The sequence below is a fragment of the Engraulis encrasicolus genome, chromosome 14, assembly GCF_034702125.1.
Source record: "Engraulis encrasicolus isolate BLACKSEA-1 chromosome 14, IST_EnEncr_1.0, whole genome shotgun sequence".
Classification (NCBI taxonomy): Eukaryota; Metazoa; Chordata; class Actinopteri; order Clupeiformes; family Engraulidae; genus Engraulis; species Engraulis encrasicolus.
In genome coordinates, this window is record NC_085870.1 from 37,364,183 (window position 1) to 37,380,001 (window position 15,819).

At 37.9% G+C, this 15,819-nt stretch overlaps 1 long non-coding RNA gene across 1 annotated transcript; it reads left to right on the forward strand.

Moving 5' to 3' along the window:
• On the forward strand, positions 1-6,233 carry LOC134462575 (uncharacterized). The gene is made up of 3 exons (XR_010037547.1): positions 1-2,871; positions 2,969-3,022; positions 6,185-6,233. It is a non-coding gene; the product is annotated as an uncharacterized LOC134462575 (long non-coding RNA).
• Positions 6,234-15,819: the final 9,586 nt, after the last annotated feature.

A 15,819-nucleotide genomic window follows, 5' to 3' on the forward strand; every position in this document is an offset into this window, starting at 1 on the left:
TCTTAGGGAGACCCTTAGCCGTCTGTTTTTATAGAGACCCTTTTGGCCAATCAGCAAATCATCGCTGCTTGATATGGGCATGTACTTGTTGGCATTGTCCCCAGTGTATTTGGGGCAAATCAGCTTCAGCAGATATATTTTTAATATTTAGTAGAAATGTTCTTTGATTTTAGATTGTGTTTTTTGTCCTTATCTATCTTTCATTTATTTATTTAATGTCCATACTTAGGTATCTGATGGGCAGTGTGTCACTTTACTTTTCGAACTGCTCAATCATATTTGTTGTATGCCATGGGAAAGTTTCGAATCTGTTGTTTGAAATAGTAAAAACTATTTTAAAACTGCTATGACCATTAATCTATATGTGTCAAATACAGGGAAGGTAATTAAATGATCAAATCTCCAAAATGTTTATGACCTTATTCATAGGACTTGATGAAATTCAATCTGTTTTTGTCAATGCTCTTCATCTGAGTACTGACACATGCAAAAAGAATCCTACTGAACTGTTAAAGTGTCAGATGAGACTCTTAGCCATTCCATTTGTGGCCACGAAGACAAAATGCAGCTAGAGATGCTCACTGAGCTTTTTGCCCACACAATACCCTGTTTCTAATCTCTTGGACTACTTAAAGGATACAAATGTGTACTTTTTCCAATTCTCATTCTGATTGATCTCTTGAACTGATATCATTGGACATTGATATTCCATGTGAAGCTGATTTTTAATGCCAGCATTACACTATAGTTACAAAAAACTCTTCTTGTGTGATTATCCGAATTTAACAAGAGTTTGATAGTAGAGTGTAGTAGAGATTAGCAAGAAGCATCATACAGGAGGATAAAAAGTACATGGCTGTATGTGAGGGGGATGAGGTCTGATGGGTAGAATCATCTTTTGAACCATGCCCTCATTAATTTTATTATTTATTTCCACTGATGCAAATGCATCTTGACTTGATAATATACAACCTTTTCTAGAGGGTATGGGTTTCATCAGCTGTTACCTTGAAGACTTGTAGGGACAGGCTATTGAATTTTGATGTTGGCACCATCAGTAATGGTCTTCTAAGTATGTGGCTGTGTGACAAGATCTAAACTTGGTGCCATGTTAGACTCAAGAAAACTCAAGCATCATGATCAGCTTGAATGAAATATGACGTTTTGAGAATAACCCTTAGCATAATCCAGAATGTTGAACAGCAAAAATAAATACACAAGTTTGCTGTGTTTTGGATTAAGTTTGCACTTCTTGTTCTACATCATCAAAGCACAATAATAAACACAAGCAACACCGGGTTTCCCTGGTATTCACAGGAACACAGAATACATTTGCACATTAATGCCATACATCTCATGCCATGACTCTTACAATAAAATTATGCAACTTCCATTTAAGTGGTAGATCCACGGCATGTGTTTGATGCACACTTGACATTATCTCCATCCTTATCTTGCTTTGCTCTGCCTAAGCATACTTTGTTATAAATGATCTCTGCATGTTCCCCCAACCTATTCAATTTCCTCTGAAAGGAAAAATTAGGTAAGATTATTGAGAAACTAATATTTAACCAGATGAAGTGCCACCCTCTCGATTCGTAGCATTTCCAAGGCTGCACTTGCTGCATCCTTGCCGTGACAAAATACCAAGAATCTTTCACATTTTCACACTCGCACTAGGCTCTTTACTTACAGTTATGGGAAAGCCATCATGTTTAAACACCGTTGGTACCACAATATTGTTGGGTCCATGTTGTTTCCGAGATAAATTGCTTAAAATGTCTCAACACAACTTGATCATTGTTTGTGCTCATTACGTTTGTGTTGCTTTTCAGAACTTTTGACTACGGGCAATATATGTACTGTTATGAATAGATATGAACATTGATGTAGTTCTGTTGTACTTTTTCAACTTACACCACAACAGAGTTACAACAATCGATCGCGTTTACCGTTTAAAATCAGTTGGAAAAGTGTGAAGTGGCCAAAGCTTAACTGATTTCCCGTTAATTTCCACTATTCCAAGCATGTTCCATTCATAATCGTTTGAGATGCTTATGAGGTTTCCAGCTTCGTCTTACGAGTGTGCTACTTCAAGGCTGTGGCACTACCAAGGGAAGCATCCTTGACATTGAGATTCGCCCTCTGCGTGGTATGGGGTCAGGGGTCAGGTCAGGTCAGGTTCAGGTTATGCAACCTCAAGACCCACCTTTAGCAGACCATGTATAACACCTGAGGCCACTTTTACCTTCATTACCACCAATCAAAACCGTCTCATCCCTCCAGATCTGTTGTTGTTGCCCTTTGCCCTTTTTTGTGTGAAGAGGAGAGGGCACATTTATCTCTTCTCAGTTTGGCTTTGCAAAAGCAGATCAACTTTCAGTCTATGTTTTAAAAATAAAATTGGCTCTATGTGAGATGGCCAGAGATGTACATAAATCTAGACTATATCCTGGCTACAGGGATTGAGAAATGAAGAAATGAGATTTGATTTGATCTTTTTACATCACATATTTTTACATAGGCCCTACTTGATCTTCTAATCAGAGCGCTGTGCAAGATCATGTTGTGCTTTTATTTATATTACTTGGCCTGATAATTTATCTGTTTTGGAGCATGATAAGTTACACTAATAAAACCAATAAACTATTGTCATCTGATCTGGTCATAACAAGCTTGTGTACTTATTTGGATGAATCCAAATATAGACCTTGGCCAGTGAGACTTTTTCACATAGCTTTTAATGGCCCTTGTAGAAATGATACAAACTCTAGTAGCAAATTTGCTGGACACTCTGAGTTTGTGCATCATGCAAGTTGGGCTTGAATTCGGCAGAGCAGTGGATTTTGAGGTGTTCGATATCAAATTTAGGTTTGTCTTTTTGGCTGGATTGGTATCATTTTTTTTTTTTCAGTAGCCTGTTTCAATATTTTTGATGGCTTAATTAAGATGTCGTTTTTTTGCTTAGAAGAAGATGGTCTTCACCCCGCCAACTACTCGCCAGTGTATTTGTGTGATGTAGGTGGGTAATTTTTCAGTACCATCCAGTAGAGCCTATTTTATTAGTTTTCTACTTCCTGTATAAACTTTATAGCTACATTCCTTTATTAATCTTCTTGTAAATCTAATCTAATGTAAATTATCGCATACTAATTCTCTACAGATCTCGGGATATACTGTAAATGTCTATTGAACAGACTGTACACAAGCGTTGCTGTAAACCAAACCCCTTAACCTTAGGGGCTATTTTTGAGTGTTTTTGAGGTTTTGCACAATGTCTACTTAAATGGTTCCTGTGCCTGCATACTTTGACCTATCATGAAGTGGCTGGTATCATTTGAAAGAAGAGACTCTGTAGAGTCCACAGGAAGTGACAGGAAGATGTTGTGATGTACTGCCAAGGACTTACAGGGGTTTGAACATCTTTTTTTCTGACAGGCGGTTTTAGAAACTCTTGGAAATTACTACATTTCAACAGTTTAGCTGATACATTTTGCCTTGGAAACAAATTTGATACTTACTCACAGGTCTACAGAAGCTGTTTGTCAAAGTTGATCTTTTTACATCTATATATGACCTTTCACAAGACAATTATGTGTGGATATGCACATGCGTTTTACCATATGTTTTATTGTAGACCTTTTGATTAGTCACAATGCACCCCACAAATAAGGTCTCACTGTTCAAGAACAGTTTGAGCTAGAAGCCTCATGATGGTCTCAAATGAAAACTTACCCCTTGAGGTGTTCTACAGTCATCTGACTTAGTTGGATATGCCTTTTGGGTAGTATTACAGACATGTTACTGTACAGTACTGTACGGTACTGTACACTATGTACAGTAAAAACATGGGAAGAAAGGGGCATTCTTGAGCAGATTTGAGATTCCTCTGTCTCTGGGTGTAACACAGAAGAGCTATATGACTCATTTGAAAACGTGGACTCTAGACTATCATTCACAGTCTTTGAATGGAGTTTCTAGCTCTTGCTTTGAGGGAGCTGCAGTCATTCAAAGCAAATGAGCCAACACAAAGCTGCGTAAAACAGGACCTGCCTACTTCTCTTCTAAGGCTTGTCTTTCAGGGTAGGAATGTCACAGAGCCACTCCAGTGGTGCCTATGTAATCAGCAGGGTCTGGGGATCATGTGGAATACCATTTATCATATGAAATATATGGAAGTGTAGGCAAAAACAGCACAATTCTTGAGAAAAAAAAAAACGTGATCGTTTTTTCCACAATAAAGTGGTTTAGTTTGAGTGGAGTTGTACAACTTGTGGTTGAAGTAGAGTAAAAAAAAAGAATACACTTTCATGGATTGTAACAGACAATTTGAGACCATGATGATAAGGATATGTTCATGTTTGGATGTCCACTCATCCTAGGAAGGTAGGGAGACATCAGGCGGGGGGTGCTTGGGGGGGTCAAATTTGAAAGGTGACATTGTGTAATAAATTGATAATAATGCACATGAAATATGTTCATATCCATGTATAGTAGTGCTAGGTGTGTTCCTGAGATTCTAAGCTTTCCAATGATATATAATGTTCCTGGGTTTATTACACCACCTGGATTTTAAACAATTGCGGAATGAAGATCAAGTTCAAGTTCAAAGTCATTCGGGTCGCCCCCGGGTCGCCTGACAGTCAAGTAAAAACATTTACAGCATATAGCCTACAGGTCCTGACCATATAATTAGAATATCATGAAAAAGTTTATTTATTTCCATAATTCCATCAATAATGTTTAACTTTCCTACCTAAAATTCTTCAACAATCCAGTTTAATTCTAACTCACCAGAAATGAAACCCCATTGAAAATGAATGGGGTTTTATTTTTGGTGAGTAAGAATTAAACTGCTGAGTTAGCACCAAAACGTGGCAAGGAAATCTACAGGGTATTTTTAAGAGTGAAGTGTGGGTCACCAGATCAAACAAGCAGAAACAGCTGACCGCAAAGCATCAAGGATATCTGGGCTTCCATAACTCCCATGCAATGCCTTTGCCATTGACTTCAATGTTAAATGCATCATGGCAGTGATTAAGACAAAGACAGTCCTAACCACTAGTAGTGTTCTACACTATCTACTTTTAAATCCAAGCTGAAGACACACCTTTTCATTTCTGCTTTTCCACTTCATTGACAGGCACTTCCACTTTATTTCAATCATCAGTTTATTTTTAATTTTACATATTATTATTTTTTCCCCCTCATTTTATTTTATTTTCAAATGCATTCTACTTCTTTTTCTTATTTGAAAACATTTATCTTTATTGTACTTTTATTTCTATTTTATTTTTGCATTTTAATTACTCTCCTATTGTTAATTCACTGAAGCTTTGTTTTACTTTCCCTACTGTTATGTATTTGTTTTGATTGTAAAGTGTCCTTGGGTATTTTGAAAGGCGCTAAAAAAATAAAATGTATTATTATTATTATTAACCAAGTATTGAACATTGATACATTGTGTAGAAAGTTCTAAATTTCAACTGATTTGATGTGACCGGAATTTCTTTCTTTCTTTTTTTTTGAAGAAAATGTTGATTTTATCACAATATTCTAATAATGTGAATTCCTCAATTGGCTGGAAGGCCAAAATATGTACAAAATAAACAAATGAATGATTGGAATAGTTTAAAATGTGGGCAATGCATCTACAAGCCACGGAAGTTCAACATTATTGATGGAATTATGGAAATAAATCAACTTTTTCATGATATTCTAATTATATGGCCAGGACCTGTACTTGGTGTCACTGTTCAACATCGCCCCCTAATGGCACAACACTGAACTTAAGCAAAACAAGTTGTCAAGTTGTCTGAGTTCCTATTTTAATACTTTGAAATATAAATATTAAGAGTAGCTTATTATACAGTGTTGCTTTGATGCTTGGAAAACGTCTTGACCGTACTCCTGGACGTCAGGTTCAGGTATTCCAGTTCCAGTTCCATTTTCCACTTTTATTTATTGGTTTCTTAATAGTTGAATACGTAGATACTGCACAATTACTTTTTGTTTTAAAAGAACATGTCACGCATTAGTAGTAGAAGTAGTAGATGAATTACTGGATCCTTTTGCTTGGTGGTCTTCATCCTTTCCTTCAGTCTGGCAGGCTGGTGGCAAAATATGTTGTATAAAGGCCTACTGGTACATTTAATTTGATTTCAAATGTTTTTGATCATAACAGGTCCTCAACTCCTTGGCCTGGTACTCAGCGATAGCAGCACACCCCGATCTTCCTTATGTTCACGCTGTACCTTCATACAGCTCCTGGACAGGTGAGTTACCTTTTTGTCTCTTTTGTGTTACAGAAACATCTCCTTGCCCAAGTTCAGTGTCAGCATCTACTTCAATATCCAGCTCACATTATCTTCTTACTTATTTAGTTACCTTTTTTGTTTCCAAAGTGACATTAAATAATAAAAAAATATATAGAATCAAGAGCACATATACTACTCTTTTACATAATATGTATAGTTTGTTCACATTAGCCATTTCTTAGGTGCTTCATACATCTTCTCAAAACGTATATATACTAGGCCTGTAAAGGTACACTGTGTTGTATTTGTACCGAACCGAACTGAACTGTACCGAACCGAACAGTGCTGTACCGAAATGTAGATTGAAAGCAACAACTCTGTTCATGTTTTTACATTATGCTGCCACTACATGCAGTGGCTCATGCAGAATATTGAGAGAGAATGCAAGACAAAAAGGTGTAGAGGCTTGGTCTTTGTGAGACTTTGAGAAAAGTACTATTTCTTACACTGTTGAAATCTCCGACCCAAAGTAGCAGTTTGAATGTATTTTCTTTTTATATATACTGTACTGAAAATGTACCGAACCGTGACCTCAAAAACCGAAGTACGTACAAAACCGTGACTTTTATATACCCCCCTAATATATACATTAATGTTTATCTAATATAATACTATTAAATAACACTGACGGTGTTGACAGTTTATGGTTGGGACAGTACCAGTGTCCAAACAAATTAACAAATTGAAGAGAAAATAGTAAACTTACAGGAGCTTCAATGATGGTCAAGTATGCAGTAGAGCTGAAGGTTTGAAAAGGGGTCCTCAGTTATGACAATGACCATTTGCATACCTAAATCATTTAGGCTAAATGTATTGTCTTTTAAGAAATATCTGACGGTGCTGACGAATATGTGGGTAACATTTTCAGCAATTAGAAAATAATAGTAAATATTGTTTTAAACTCACTATGCGCAGTTCTATAGAACCACGTCAATACGTCCTTCCACGTCATGGTGATATTATTCAATTCCATCAGTGTTTATTTATTTTTTATTTTTTTAAAGTCAATTGAAATGATGATGTCAGGTTTTTTCAGCGTCTGGGCAGGTTTATAGCAGTAAAAAAAATTATAGTAATAAAAATTATAGTAATAAAATTACACTTAAATATTTCAATCAACTGCACATTTGTGTCACAGACCCTATGGTCATTACCTGGATTTATTTTGTTCATGAAAATGCAATTGATTTTCAACAGAATTAACACTTTTATTGCTGGGACGTGTTTTTGCCAAACTTTCAAGAATCAGTGGTGTACCAAGCAAACATATCTCGATTTTATGTTAAGTACTTTGTCTTGCCAGTGGACTGTTAAAAAAATGGTATCTGTTTGCCCTCGTGCAAGTTTCCTTTTGTGTGAATAAAAAGCACTCAATATATGCCTATTTTTCTACATTTCTGACTTAAGTGATATTGCGCTCAAACATTTCAAACCCTGTGCTCCACCAAGAAGTCATCCTGGCAAAGTGATGTGCATCAGCATTATCACTGACCCTGATTTAAAAAAAATAAAATAAAATAAAGCAAAGTTATATTTAAATGTTGTTGCATAGTATATCTGATAGTTAACAGCTCAATCAAGCAGCAATGATGGAGTTACTGGACGAGAATAAACATTGAAAACAGTAAAAGAGGATCCGCTATTCCCAATGTGTAAAACGACGCCTCGTGGGAGCGCTTACACAATGGCAAAGGGACAGTATATTTTGGGAGTACTGATGATATATGTGGGGAAGGAATTTAGTTTTGACACTGTTTTTGGAGCGATATGAGCATGTGATGAGGATCCATGAGGTTATGCTGAACCATCCAGTTTATTTTGACAGAAGGACTAAATGAATGCAAATGAGCCAAAGCAATTGAGAAGGATCTATGAACAAATTCCCTGTGACAGTACCGACTATTTATGTGATTAGTGCTGATGCAAGAATGAGCTGTTTTGGGAAGTATATGACATTTTGCTAGTTATCTGAACTGTTTTGCAGAAGCGTAAGAATGTTTGGCCAAATAACCCAATTTGGTTATAGGAATGTCATCTCAGTTTCAAGAAATTAGCCAAACCAATCGAGAAAAACTGTAAATGACATACATGGTATTTTACTGTAAGTTGGCTAAGGAACACTGCATCTGATATAATTTTGAAAATCAATATGGGTCCAAGTGGGATTTGAACTCCCAACCTCCATATTGCTAATCCAGTACCTTTACCATTGAGCCAAGCAGCTGCCTGTCAAGAGCATTCCAGCAAGACAATATCACATTGCATTGAAGAGCTGAACAATAGACTTCTAGAACGGTAGTGCAGCTGCTCGTTAAGAATAGAATGTTGAGAGAAAGTGACAGTTGAGATGGAACCCTGTATTGGCAGCACCTGTTCTGATTGACTCAGGGCCGGTTCTGGGTTATTTGGTGCCCTAGGCGAGTTTGAGTTCTGGCGTCAACTAAACTTCTAGGTGAAAGTGTTGATGTTTTATGAACGAAAAAGCCTCCTACACTCTGATCTGTAGAGTGGCGGAACACGCTCTCCTGAAGGTTCTGCCATTGTTTTTAATGGGGACCCAAACTTGCACAAAATCGCCAAAAACGGAAAAACGACAAGAGACACGGACACGCTATATCAGTACAAATGATCTCCAAGCCGAGACGGTCGTTTTAGTGTTTGAACGGTGTCTCTATCTCGAAAGGCCTAAGAGGAGATCCATTTTCTATTTTTACAGCCCTGCACAAGAGAAGCAACAAACAAAGCAACAAAGCAAGCAAGTATAAACTATACTTAGAGATTACTAGAAGCGGGCCTTGCTCTGCAAGCCCGTTTAATTAGTGTCAGTCTGTATCACAGTGAATCATAAAATCCTACTCATGAAGCTCAACAATTACATTTTCCATATCAGTTACACAGATTAACTAGAACGGGCACTTGGTAGAGCGCAAACCTTCGCCTACGCCACTTATTTTTTTCTGGCCATCTTCAGAGTGTGGGGCATAACATTCTCCAAATTTTGGTGTTAGTGTCATTTAAATCAGACCGGAATATCGTAATATTAAAGGCCAACTTCCGATAAAACACAGTTTTACTCACTCCTTTTGAAGATCGGACGGTCACCCCAAGTTAAACTCACTTGCAAGGCTCTCATAGCGGTGCGTCACCTCGCCTGGCTGTGTTTCCCGGTGTTTCCCAATTGACATAAATAATGCAGAGAAACGAACGAATCACGAAAGCCTGTCTGTGTTTCGTCACGTCGAAAGAAGGCGTTGGCCACAAAGGTTTATGTCGACCCATTTTTCTAAAAACATGTTGAGTAATTTTTTTCTGCTTGTTTTCAATACAAGCAACGTCTGGTGGCCCGAAATCTAGCTTAGCTTAGCTATCAGCTGGTTGCTACTCTCAGGTACACACACAGCACAAAGCCTCATCCATAGAGCAAGCCCACTCTGGTTGCTCCGTGCCTGCAGCTCGCCTAGGGGTCGCTGTCGAAAAAGCACAGCCCTGAATGGAATATGCACGCCTCCGTTGGCGCCCCTATAGTGCAGTACCACCCGGGGAAGTGGCGACTCTGTTTCCCATTACATTCTCTCCAAGAACAGGAGGACTGAGCCAATCAGAGACGCATTTCCACGAGAGCTGGAAGAGTGAGCCAATCAGAGACGCATATCCACGAGAAACACGGAACACCCTCTCGTTTCTCCACAAGCCACCTTGCTGGCTTGCAAAAACGGCTTGAAACAAAACAACCAGAACGTTTTTTAAAACAGGACCAACGCGTAACACATTCAATAACAATGGGGAACACAGCAATATTAATCAAATGACGTTGAGAGGCCATCTTTAACTTACATTTTTGGCCCAGTCTTGACCTCTTATTCAATTCAGCATGCACACGTTGTTCTGGCATATAGTGCTTGGCAAAGAAAAACGTTTTTGACCTTTTCGTGACCTTGACCTTGACCTTTGACCCAATCACTCCCAAAAAGTAATCGATTGTTCCTTGGGTCATGACCAATCATCCCAGTAAATTTCATAAAAATCGGCTGAATTTACGTTTTTGACCTTTTCGTGACCTTGACCTTGACCTTTGACCCAATCACTCCCAAAAAGTAATCGATTGTTCCTTGGGTCATGACCAATCATCCCACTAAATTTAATAAAAATCGGCTCAATTTTCGTTTTTGACCTTTTCGTGAACTTGACCTCAACCTTGGACCCAATCACTCCCAAAAAGTAATCGATTGTTCCTTGGGTCATGACCAATCATCCCACTAAATTTCATAAAAATCGGCTCAATTTACGTTTTTAACCTTTTCGTGACCTTGACCTTGACCTTTGACCCAATCACTCCCAAAAAGTAATAGATTGTTCCTTGGGTCATGACCAATCATCCCACTAAATTTCATAAAAATCGGCTCAATTTACGTTTTTAACCTTTTCGTGACCTTGACCTTGACCTTTGACCCAATCAGTGGATATTTTGTCATCCATTTTTTTATTTAGTCTTAGTCTTGTGTCAAAGTCCATTCTTAGTCTTCATCGCTTTTAGTCTTTCAAAAATCATTTTTGTTTAGTTATTATTTAGTCGACTAAAATTCCTCAACATTTTTGTCTAGTTTTAGTCTTTCACAAACAATTTTTGTTTAGTCATTATTTAGTCGACTAAAGTCCTCAACATTTTTGTCTAGTTTTAGTCTAAACATTTTAGTCTTTAGTTTAAGTCACATTACAATAAAACACAAGGCCTTTAGTAATGTACTGAGACTTGGTTATTGCCATTCTGGTAAAGCAGTCAATAGTGCATACAAATGTGAATATTTCGCTGGTGCTACGTATTTGTAAAGGGATTTTTGTTTTGTTAGAGAAGCTTCTCCCCCAATATTCATTAGGGTCAGTCTGCTAAGAGTAAAATCGGTGGATAGATTCAGCTGTAATTAATCATTTTTTAAATCCCATAGTGTCCCTTTAAAGGTTAATTACCAATTAACAATTCATTTATAGGTTTTAGTTGTGGTTGTACCAATTTATGTCTGAGCCCCCCCAAAAAAGTCTACGTCTTAGTCGTTTTTAGTCTTTCACAAATCATTTTTGTTAGTCAGAATTTAGTCGACTAAAAGTTAGTTCTTAGTCTTATTCACTTTTAAGTCTTTCACAAATAATTTTTGTTTAGTCATTATTTAGTCGACTTAAAGTCCTCAACATTTTAGTCTCGTTTTAGTCTTTCACAGATCATTTTTGTTAGTCAGAATTTAGTCGATTAAACTCTGAAAAGGTTAGTCGACTAATATATTTAGTCTTAGTCTAGTCGACAAAATTAACACTGGACCCAATCACTCCCAAAAAGTAATCGATTGTTCCTTGGGTCATGACAAATCATCCCAGTAAATGTAATAAAAATCGGCTCAATTTACGTTTTTGACCTTTTCGTGACCTTGACCTTTGACCTTTGACCCAATGACTCCCAAAAACGAATCGATTGTTCCTTGGGTCATGACCAATGGTCCCACCAAATTTCATAAAAATTGGCTCAGTTCTGACTGAGTTATACGAAGTACAAACAAACAAACAGACATATTCACAAATAAATAAATAAATAAATACACATCCGTCAAAACATAACCTTCTGGCGAAGGCAATAATAATAAATACACAGCGGTCAAAACATAACCTTATGGCGAAGGTAATGACAACATTGTTGCTAATGGACATAAGAACTTTCAAGCGTATGTTGTTTCAACTGTGTAGTATTTTTATATATGCTTGAAATGACAGTATTTGTCCATAACACTGTTGACAAAATAATCAAGCAAATGTTCGCTTTCATTAAAATATTTAACAAATGACTTAACTAAATGACTTTTGTTTTTTTGTAAACTTAAATGTATACACTATGGAAACATCTAGGTCAGGGATTCTCAAACTGTGGGCCGGGGCCCACTGGTGGGCCTTGAAATAATTTTCTAATAGTAGAAATATTATTATTGTGATTGTTGCTGTCAATTTATTTGAGTTGTATTGTTTATTGGGTCAGAGGTGGGCCCCGAACATTTGTGAACATTTCAAATGGGCCCCAAGTTGAAAAACGTTGGGAACCCCTTATCTAGGTCATTTATTTTAAACAAAATACTGATAATTGACATTTGCTTTTGCCATAAGCACACTTGAATCGTAGAATCAGTCATATATATTTTTTCTGCACTCTCTGCCTGCAGTAGCCTCCGAAGTCCTATACTATACTACTACACCTATACTCATGAACGGCGTGACGTTCATGCAAGTCAATTGGTGATGTTGGGGTTTAATAAACGAAAGATACGGACCTGTAGACTAGCGTTGTTCACGCGCAACATGCCGAAAACGTGTTGTGTGCCAAACAGCCGTGTCTGAAGCATGGAATGTGTTCATTTAGGCTAGCCGATGTAGCATGTAAGTCAATGAGATATTCGGTTTGTTTTCACCCATAAAGGGGCGTAACGCAAATTTAAGAGCAAAGTACCTGGATGGCCGTTCATGAGTATCTCTATTCACATGTTAAGTACCCAGTGTGTGAGTGGCTATACAGAGATGTGAACACACCCCTTTCAGCCAGCACAAACAAAAGACTCTGTGGGAAAAGAAAGACAATGCCCTGCCAGAGCACATGGCAAGTGACAGGGGGGTGTGGACCATCAGAGGTGTTGCCCACCCATCTCATTAGTATTCAGAGTAAGAGATACAGTAGCCTGACATACAATTACTTTTTTACACTTTGCACGGAAACAACAAAACAGTTCTAAATGCTCTTTGTACTTTTATGCAGCCAACACTTTTGCTTACAAGCTTGAAACTTCAAAAGTCTTGGCTAAATATATTTATACTGTGTTTTCTTGCACTGTTTGAAGACCTCTGAAACAGTTTCTTTTGTACAGTTGTACATTCAATTTAAATAAAACATGTTTATATGGAAAAACAGAGCAGACAAACCCATCTCCCTAAAACACAAATGATTTTGTTTGGTTGTCCATCAATATGGCGATAATGACATTTGGAAAACAAGGACGGCATGAAAATGTCCAAAAACCAGTATTAAATATTCATTTTTGCAGAGGAACATAATGTTATGTAATAATTTAATAATGTTTATGTAATATATAATAATGTTATATGAAATATAAGAGTAGCAATGCTCGTGTACAGCAGGGTAAGTCACCGTTCACATATGTCTACTATCTGGCAACACTGGTATGAGTGCCTTCACTAGTATATATCCCAGCCCTATATATATATATATATATATATATATATATATATATAGGGCTGGGACTCAATTAAATTTTTTAATCGCATTAATCTATAGGCTTTGAAATTAATTAATCGAATTAATCACATTTTAATCGCATTTAAATATCTGTCTTAAGAACAGTGAAATTTTTTTTTTTTTCACATGGATTTTGAATAATTACATGAAATACGCCTACTAAAAACATAATTAATTTTTGCTATATTATACTGCGATTAATTTTTTAATCACGTTAATTATCACGTGATTAATGAATCGAAAAAAAAAATGAGACGAGAAACAGAGATACATTTCGGAAGCTTTATTTCTGAATGCACATTTTGTGTTTGGCGGTATGGCTCTGTTCGGAGGAAGCTCCCCGGCTTCTCCATGAACTCCATGGAAGCTAAGACAGGGAACAGCAGCATCCTCAGATGCAGGGCCGGTTCTAAGCATAGGCCGGCTAGGCGGTCGCTTAGAGCGCAATGTGAAGAAGGAGCGCCGAAATGGCGCTCTCCGATGCGTAATTTTGTGATATGGAGGTTTTTTTTTTATGAAGTCGCAATTAACAAAGCGTGGCGAAAGCGCTCCTCACGGCAAAACGCCCCTCAGCCAATAGTAATATCGTTTTCAACTGTCTATGGGAAGTCTGTGAACCAATTAACAGACAGTCCTGAGAAAGGGGGCGGGACGAGTGACAGCATGTGATATATTTTGAATTTTGGAGACTCACTCGAGAGACAGAGAGGGCAAGCGCCAACTGCAGTGTTGCTCTGCTGGGTGGAGAATTGTTATGTTCTCATTAAACCAGTCATTGCATGATGCAGGAGTTGCAGAGGGTGTTTTGGAACTATGTGATTTAATCAGCAACCGTTTGTGATAATGGAAAGCCTAATAGTTATGAGGCTACTGTTTGAAATTAGAGGGAAAAAGAGCTTTGCTTTTGATCTGAGAAATCGCTAGTTAGCATGCTAACATTAGCCAAGTATGCCAAGCAATGCAATCCAGTAAAGTAGCTGATAGTAGCCTACTCACTAACTCCCACCTGACATCATAATACTTGCTTAGGTTGAAAAGCAATGTAAAGTAAGACTGGTGCCATGTTTAAAACAATTTTAGCTGCCATATCTCCTTCCATCCACTTGAATGAATTACCTGCTTGTTGTAAGCTTAAAAAAACATTGTTTCCAGACCAGAATGACATAGGCCTTCATTAATCATGTAACAGAACCATGCACAGCATATTTTCATGCTGAGTGATGTAGTATTGCAGACAAGTGAGGCTATTTACTATATTTTGTATATTATGAAATTCAAAAGCGTGACAGCTCTTCTCCCTTTCTCTCACCCTGTCCCTCCAGTTCAAACACATAGATAGCCCCCTTCTCATTCTCCTACTCACAAATGCACCACTATTTCCAGTCCAGAAATGAAATTGGTTTGGAATCATAGACAGCACAAATGTGTATCTTATTAAAATTGTTATGCTGCCATGCTTTGTGATGCTGTAGGTAGTGTAGATAGGCTATCAATGCAGACCTCCTTGGTAGGCCTATTGTCTACACATGCATTTTACATGCAAATGTACTGTATCACTCTCCTGGCATTTCAATTCCATTTTACAATTCAAACACATTGATAACCTCCCTCTCATCTGGGGTTGGGGGCACCGCCACCATTACATCCAAGACACCACACAGTGAAGGTACTTTCATGCGACTTAATCTGATGTGTTGGTCGGCTGTCCAAAAGAACCAGAAATCCATTTGATGCAAAACAGTTGTTGTTCTTGATGCTATTTAGTTAAGCTTACTACCGGTATTACTCTTGTGTTCTGTAATGTATAAAAAAGAGGGGGGGGGGTGGGGGGTCAGAACTCAAACTCGCCTAGGGCGCCAAATAAGCCATAACCGGCCCTGCTCAGATGGAGTGCCTTCCATTTAGCTGGAAAGGCAACATACCCCCTAGAACAAAGCAAGCAACAATGGCAACAGTATGACATTGTTTGGCAATGATAAGACTGGTGGAGCAGGGGATGTGATGGATGCAAAACAAGCAGCAAAAAGCAATGGCAGGAAAACAAATTCGGTAGTGTAAATAAAGCGCGCCAAAGGCCAGCATCCAATTGCGAGCAGCAACTGATTAACTAAAGCGCAGCTTATTCGTGGACAGCTGTAGGGGTTAGGTCGGCTTCGTTGTGGTCGTCCACATTGCACTTTATCCACAGCCTGTATTTCTCTCCCTGGGTCTTTGGTTTTG